We start from the raw sequence: 7,535 nt of genomic DNA on the forward strand, positions 1-7,535 counted from the left end.
TGTGGTTCTTGCTGTCATAATATCTGTTCTGAAATAACTCCTAAGTGCCAGGAAATATGTAATTAACCTGCATGACATATGCAATATATGTTCTTTATGTCTTTCATTGAAATGTCATAGGGTTTTCTATGCTTTTGTTCACAGTACTTACTGAATCCATTTAAGATAAACTCAAGGTCAGACTAGAAACTGTAGAAACCCTTGACACTCAAAGATTATCATTCTTAGGAAATTAAAATAAAAACACTATGAAACTGCAAAACACAGCATATATACTAGAATTAAGTTATTTCTAGATTTTTGAATCATAAAATTCTGAAGTCAGACTAAACTGACTTTTAAAAAAATTATTTTTGCTTAATTAATTAGACAAAATTTGTGAGAGGGTCTCAGTGGCCTCAAAGCTGAAAGATTTTAGCCTCAACAGTCTGAGTTCTGGTGTTACTTTTTTAAATGTCATGTATTCTGCATTTATTTTAGAAATCTGTTTTCAGAGGGTGTTTATTCACTGTCTTCTCTTCAGTCCCTTGCATATTCTTGCTAGTGTAAATGAGGAAACAGGACTCAGATAAGTATTCTGCCAGAGGTCACACAGTAAATGGTACAGATGGTCTCCCCAAGTCCCGTCTTCAGATTGTTCAGCAATACTACATGTGACATGCAGACACACTTCTTAGCATATTTTCAGGGAGGTAAATTGCCTAAATTTGAAGTTTAATAACTCTCACTTGTAATTTAAACAAGGGACAGGATAGCTACATCCAGAAGCACTATGATTCTTAATGAGGAGGCTAATTCAAGATACTTAGCATGTGCCATACAGAAGCCTCTTTACTGAGTACAAAGTCTTTGTCGATGGACCTGTTGCCTTGTGGCATGGGCTCTGGGCTGATATGGCAAGAAACGTTTACTTTTACTCCATTTGTTAAGGAAGGCAGGAGAAAGAAAGACTCGGCCGTGCAGAGGGAGTAGCCCTGTAGTCTTCAGTGTCTCAGACAGATACTTCCTGACAGTCCCGGAAGGACTTGGTTGGGGGTCCCTTGGCATTGAATCTATATGACATTAAACAATTGCAACTCAGGATAAGCCATTTCTCCTTTTTCTCCTTGAGTTAACAAAACACATTGTCAACCACACATGTTAAACCGTATTTTCCAAATGAATCTTTTTTTTATATTTATTTATTTATTCGAGTCAAAGATTTTCTGTGTAATATCTCAGTGGTCCTGGAACTCTGTCTGTAGCCCAGGCTGCCCTCAAACTCCCTGAGATCTGCCTGCCTCTGCTGGGACTAAAGGTGTGCGTCACATGCCCAAGGTGAATGGATCTTTAAACTCATGGCCACAGCAAGTAGTCTTGCAGGCTCAGGTTGAGTACAGTAGATGTCTACTTTTGGCCTACTGTAGGGAAGTTCTTTTATTAAGCCTAGCCTGCCTCTGGGTTCTTCATTTAGAGTCTTATCCCCTATTAAGGACTATTATATCTCATAATAAAGAAATGAATATTTTTAGACTTGTTAATACTTTTATAAGTCAGCATTTCACTTTGTAGCTGTGGTAGATTACCAGATAGACTTTATACCTAAGACTCCACAAAACAAATAGCTGTTTCTTGCTCTCATAAATTCTGATGTGATTGATGGGGGTTTTTCTCTCACTCAGAGATGCGTGTTTAGGCCAGATGAGACCAGATTAAAAGTAGATAAAGGCAGGTTGATTAGGAGGCAGCTCTTGGGTGGGTTTACCAATCTGATAGGTGACAGTCAGTGAAGTCACAAGCCCAAAGTATAGTAGGGGTGTTTTGTGGATCTTGGGCAGGGCACGGTGACCTGTGAGCTAGGAGCTGTGATTGTGTCCATATATGGTCAAAACCTTAGATCCTGGATGGGCATTCTTGGGTTGGTTGTCAGAAATGGAGAAATGGAGAGACAAGGAGTAAAGATGTGTTAGCCTGGAGTTTTCTCCTTGCAGGTAGGGTTGGGGAAAGAAGAGCAAATGGTAGTCTTGGCTTGTGCAGAGGATGAGCAGGGGCTGCGACCACACAGTGACAAACGCTTCAGACAACCTTTCCATCAGTGAGTCAATGGTGTAAGCTGTGAATTTGGGGAACTAAGGATCCTTCTAGGGACTTTCAATGCTTCTGGTGGTGAAAGGAAGTCAGAAAGTTGTGATTAGCCTTAATGTTTTGGTCCAGAAACTTTTGCAGATGGTGCAGTGAGAACAACTTCTATTGTTTCTCCCGATTGTAAGAGACTAACAAATGTGGGCACTGTAGGGAACCTCAAAGTTGGCTTAAGACACTCCAAGACCAAGTTCTTAGCACAAAGGAGATTTATCTCAGAGGGACAGAGGGCAGGGGTAAGAGATAAGGAAAAGGAAGAGGGGGAAGAGAACAAAAAAGAAAGGAGGAAAGGGGCAAGGGAGAGGGAGAGAGGAATAAGAGGTATTTGTCCCAGGGGTGGGGTGAGTGGGGACAAAAGACTGCCTCTGGATAGAGAAGAGACAAGCCATGGCCCATGGTAAAATGGTGGTTTATAAAGGTAAAAAAAGGAAACCCTATGTTAGGATGAGGTGTTTAATTTTAACTGGGCATATTAATCAGAGGAATCAAAGGGACCTTTGATTGCTAGTATTTTGACAGCTGGACCTTGGTAGTCAACTTCAGGAGGAGGAAGTGGCCAAATAAGGAAACAGACCTTGGGGTCTATCTTTAGGATTATAATCTAATAGATTTTAGCAAGGCAGAGGGAATGTGGGAGAAGGGCAAGGCCTGCTGGAGCCACATGCTCAAGTGGGCTAGTTTCCCTTCAAGGTATTCAGTGAGCAGAACTCATCCCTAATCATAGTCTTGGTTTCTTCATAATAAATATTCTCAGTTTTCTCATTTAATGTTTCTTTATGCTTACAAATCAATAACAAATTTTGTGCTTATTAACAAAGGCAGGGTGCAAGAGAAATATATGATCTCCAAGCTCTAAAGGGGTTTATATTGGCCCATAAGTCTGGGGTGATAAGACAAATATATTTAGAACTAATTTTTTTTAGTGACAATTTTTAATGGGTTGATCACACAGGGCCCTGATACAAATCTTAACTGCAACAGGAATCCAAAGAACCAGGACATCATGGGGGAAGGAATTCCAGGGTAAGGAATTCCAGGGCAAGGCTTCCTGAAGGAGGTGAGTTTTATAGGACAGCAAGATACAGAATGTCCTTGTCCATAGTGCTGGAATTATTCAGGCTCTTATGTTTAGATCTATAATGTATGTTTCGGTTGTTTATGTATATCACTAAATAATCTACTATCTTCTAAAATACGGAAACTTTAACTAGATCTGGCTTCTAAAGCAGATCACAGCAAGGTGTGATGGTTCATTTTAAAACTCATTTTAATAATGATTTATAGTCATAGATATGGTGCATGTATTAGTACTGATTTGTAAGTGTGTGTGTGTGTGTGTGTGTGTGTGTGTGTGTATGTGTGTGAACTTGACACAAGCTAGTCATCTAGGAAGAGGTAACCTCAACTGAGAAACTGTCTTCATCAAGTCACCCTTAGACAAGCCTGTGGGGCATTTTCATGATTGAGGGCGGGTCAACCTACTGTGGGCAGTGTCCCTGGACAAGTGATTCTGGGTTATATAGAAAGGCAGTTGAGAGGGCCATGGGGAGCCAGTCTGTAGTGCCCTTTCATGCTCTCTGCTTCAGTTTTGATGCCAGTTCCTGCTTGGCTGTGTGTCTTTGCTTCCCTCAATAAAGAGCTAGGATTGGGACATGTAAGCCAAATTAACCCCTTCCTCTCTGAGGTGGTTTTGAGTCATGGTCCTTATCACAGCAATAGAAAGCAAACTGGTAGGGGGGGATATGAATTAATGAATATGACTATGAGCTGAATGACAATCAAGGTGGAAACTCATGCTTGACAGCAGTAACATGTTCCCACTCCACAAAGGGAGCCCGTCCATGGCCTGTGGGGAGCACAGTGCTCACTTCAAATCCACCAGTGGCCTGTGGAGGCTAATTACCTTTTCCTCAGGACTGGGGACCGTGTAGTAACTTCAAAAGGTAATTTAGTAAATGGTGCCCTGGTATGTTGGGAGAGTTAATATGCCACTCTCGGAAACTCCAGTGACTAGATTGTCTCCCCAAATAGAGGGAGGAGCACACACTTGCCAGGAAACCATCTATCTTAGATTTCCCCGATGGAAGACTTAAGAGTCTCATTTTCATTTTAAGCCTAGCAGCTTCTCTGAGAACTGTTTGTAAGTTATGAGACATTTTAGATTTGAAATGATGGTGAGAATTTTCCTGTTAGGCAGAACTACAAAGGATAACTTTCAGGGAGGGTTTGCTTTGGACACAGGTTAAGAGATTATTGTTTCTTGTCTTAGGGTTACTGTTACTGTGATAAAGCAAACATGAACAGAAGCAGCTTGGAGAAAAGGGTTTATTTGACTCACATGTCTATACCACAGTCTCTTGAGGGAAATCAAGGCAGGACTCAAACTGGGTGGGAACCTGAAGGCAGGAGCTGATGCAGAGGCCATGCCTGATGCTGCCATTGGTTTGCTCACTGTGGCTTACTCAGCCTGCTTTTCCTTATAATAGCAGGACCACTATCCTGGGGGTGGTACCACCCACAGTGGGCTGGCCCCTCCCACACTAATCACTAACTTAAAAAATGCCCCAGTGTGCTAGTGCACTCCTTTGATTCAGCACTTGGGAGGCAGAGGCTGGTTCAAAGCCAGCCTAGTCTACATAACAAATCCTAGGACAGGCAGAGCTTTTTAGAGAGAAGCCATCTCAAAGAAGAAGAAAAGAAGAATAAAATAAATGTCCTTTAGGCTAGCCTACAGCCTGATCTTATGAAGGCAATTTCTTAATCAAGCAACGAGGCATTTGAGAAGAGGAGATCTGTCTATGTTTGGCAACTATAATTGGAAAATGTAGGGGTGTAACTTTTCTTAGGAGATACAGATATCATCAGCAAGTAGCCTTGGGGTTTGTGTATCATCCGATAGAGTATGGTTACTCCACAGTCTTAGTATAAACGGAGACATTGGAGTGAAAGAACAACAGAGATAGTTTCACCCAGGAATCACTCATTTTGGTCAGGTGGATTCTATTCATACCAGTTTCTTGTGAAAAGTTAGCTTGGCAGCTGGCAAACACTTAGATGCAGAATAGGGTGGTGCTGACATATGTACTGAGTTACCAAGGCAACAGCAGGTGCTTCAGGTCATGTAAGAGAATGGAAAGAGTACACAGCTTAACAGTCGCTTAAAGAGCATGGGAGGCCTAGCGGCTGCTGGGCCAACACAGGGCTACTGGTCAGGAAGCAACTCTCCCTGACCACTTCCTAACCCGAGCATGAGGCTAATAGTTCAAGTAGAGGGAGACTGCTGAAGAACCTTCCCTTTTCTTTCCTTCTTAAGTATTTGTGGGGTCATAGGACTGCATCTTTCAAATTCTTTCCCTTTTTTGAAACAGGAAATTAGTTGGTTCATACACATTTCGACTGAATTTATAGCAATAAAGTGACCTACAATTTTAAACTTTAGTATTAGTATTGAAAGAATGTTATTTTAATCCATCTAAGAAAAACTTGTAAGCATACTGAGGTTAAGTGCCAGGGCATTCTGTAGTATGAGAAAATGATGCACACCTGAGATGCATCCACTGAATTGTTTGAAGAATCTCATGGAGCTGGAGAAAAAAAAAAATGGAGAAAAATACTGTCTGTGTGGGAGGTGGAAACTTGGGTGTTTTATTATTTAAATTGTATTTTTAAATATTCCCTTTATTTCACAAACATATTCAACAACAGAAGAAAAAGGTTCTGGATATAATAATTCCTTGCTTTTCTGGTGTCTCATCTTTAAGTAGACCTTGTGTAGAGTACTGTCTTAGTTTGAGTTTTACTGTGGTGAAGAGACACCTTGACAAAGGCAACTCTTAGAAGGACAACATTCAATTGGGGCTGGCTTACAGGTTCAGAGGTTCAGTCCATTATCATCAAGGTGGGAGCATGGCATCATCCAGGCAGGCATGGTGCAGGGAGGAGCTGAGAGTTCTACATCTTCATCTGAAAGCTTCTAGGAGAAGATTATCACACAGCTCCACAGCGACACACTTTCTCTAACAAGACCACACCTACTCCAACAAGGCCACACCTCCTAATAATGCCGAGCATATTTAAACCACCACAAGTTCTAAGACCATACTTAGTACATTTCCTTGCCTTAGAGATTCTAAATACACACACAGAAGCACTGTTGACTTCAAGAATCTCAGGGTTCTGGAGTTACTTCTATTTCCAGGCTTTCCATAGTCCTCTCCCCCATTATTTGTGATCAAAACAACAAATTCCCACCTCTTATCCATTTCTCTGCTCCTCTGCATGGAAGCCCAGAGTACATTTCCAATACCTGTCTTAGAATTCTCTTCCTCCTCCTCCAACGATATTTCTGTCATTCTCTTGAGTTGTGCAGCCCCATATCCCATAGGCCTTGACTTTCTGTTGCACCAGAGACACTGAGAGCTGTCTCCAAAGCTGGGAAGAAGTGGAAGCTGGACCAGGTGTTCAGTCACCAATCAGGAAACTGGATGAGGCAAAGAAAGAAAACGAGGATGTTGTGGGGGTATACCGCAGGGGAGTCTGCGCTGGAGCATACGGAAAGGATAAAGTCTGAGTTTGAGGAGCACCAGATCCAGGACTCATCTTAGGTATTGACCTGAGTCCATGGCATGTGACACTAAGAAATAATGTGTTGAATAAATGATACTGGGTGAAATGAAAAACGGTAATATTGACTGACACTAGGTCAGAAAGAGGGGTCAAACAGCTTTCAAAGTAAATGTAAAAAACATGTGCCAGTGTATGCACATGTGTTTGCATGCTCATGTAGATGTCTTTATCACGTGACCTTATTTGAACCTGGAGCTACAGCAAGCTTATGTCTCTGCCTCATCAGGGCCAGACTCAAAGGCACAGTGTAGATGCTAGAGATCTGAGTTCAGGTCCTCGGGTTGTTGTGGCAGGCACTTCACCAACTGAGCCATCTCCCTAGACCTGTAAAAATCACATCTATATGGCTGCTTATCTTTTTTTCTTTAAACGTTTATTTATTTATGACATGTAAGTACACTGTAGCCGTCCTCAGACACACCAGAAGAGGGCATCAGATCCCCTTACAGATGGTTGTGAGCCACCATGTGGTTGCTGGGATTTGAACTCAGGACCTCTGGAAGAGCAGTCAGTGCTCTTAACTGCTGAGCCATCTTCCTAGCCCCCTGCTGCTTATCTTATCACATGAGGCATTGAAGCAAGTTAATGTAAGGTGAGCTATTTTCCAGTGAGGCTTGACTTTTCTGAATTCTGCGAGCTGTTAGGTGGCTGTGCCAGGGTGGGAAGATGAGTGGTTATCTACTGCACTGGGTGCTGTCTGCTCACACAGACTTCAGAGCCATTGCTCATTGGAGAGAACTGAGAGAGCGGGGGCAGAAAACACCACATCCTAGGATCACATTTCTTCC

Source organism: Micromys minutus, assembly GCF_963924665.1.
Source record: "Micromys minutus genome assembly, chromosome: 11".
Taxonomy (NCBI): domain Eukaryota; kingdom Metazoa; phylum Chordata; class Mammalia; order Rodentia; family Muridae; genus Micromys; species Micromys minutus.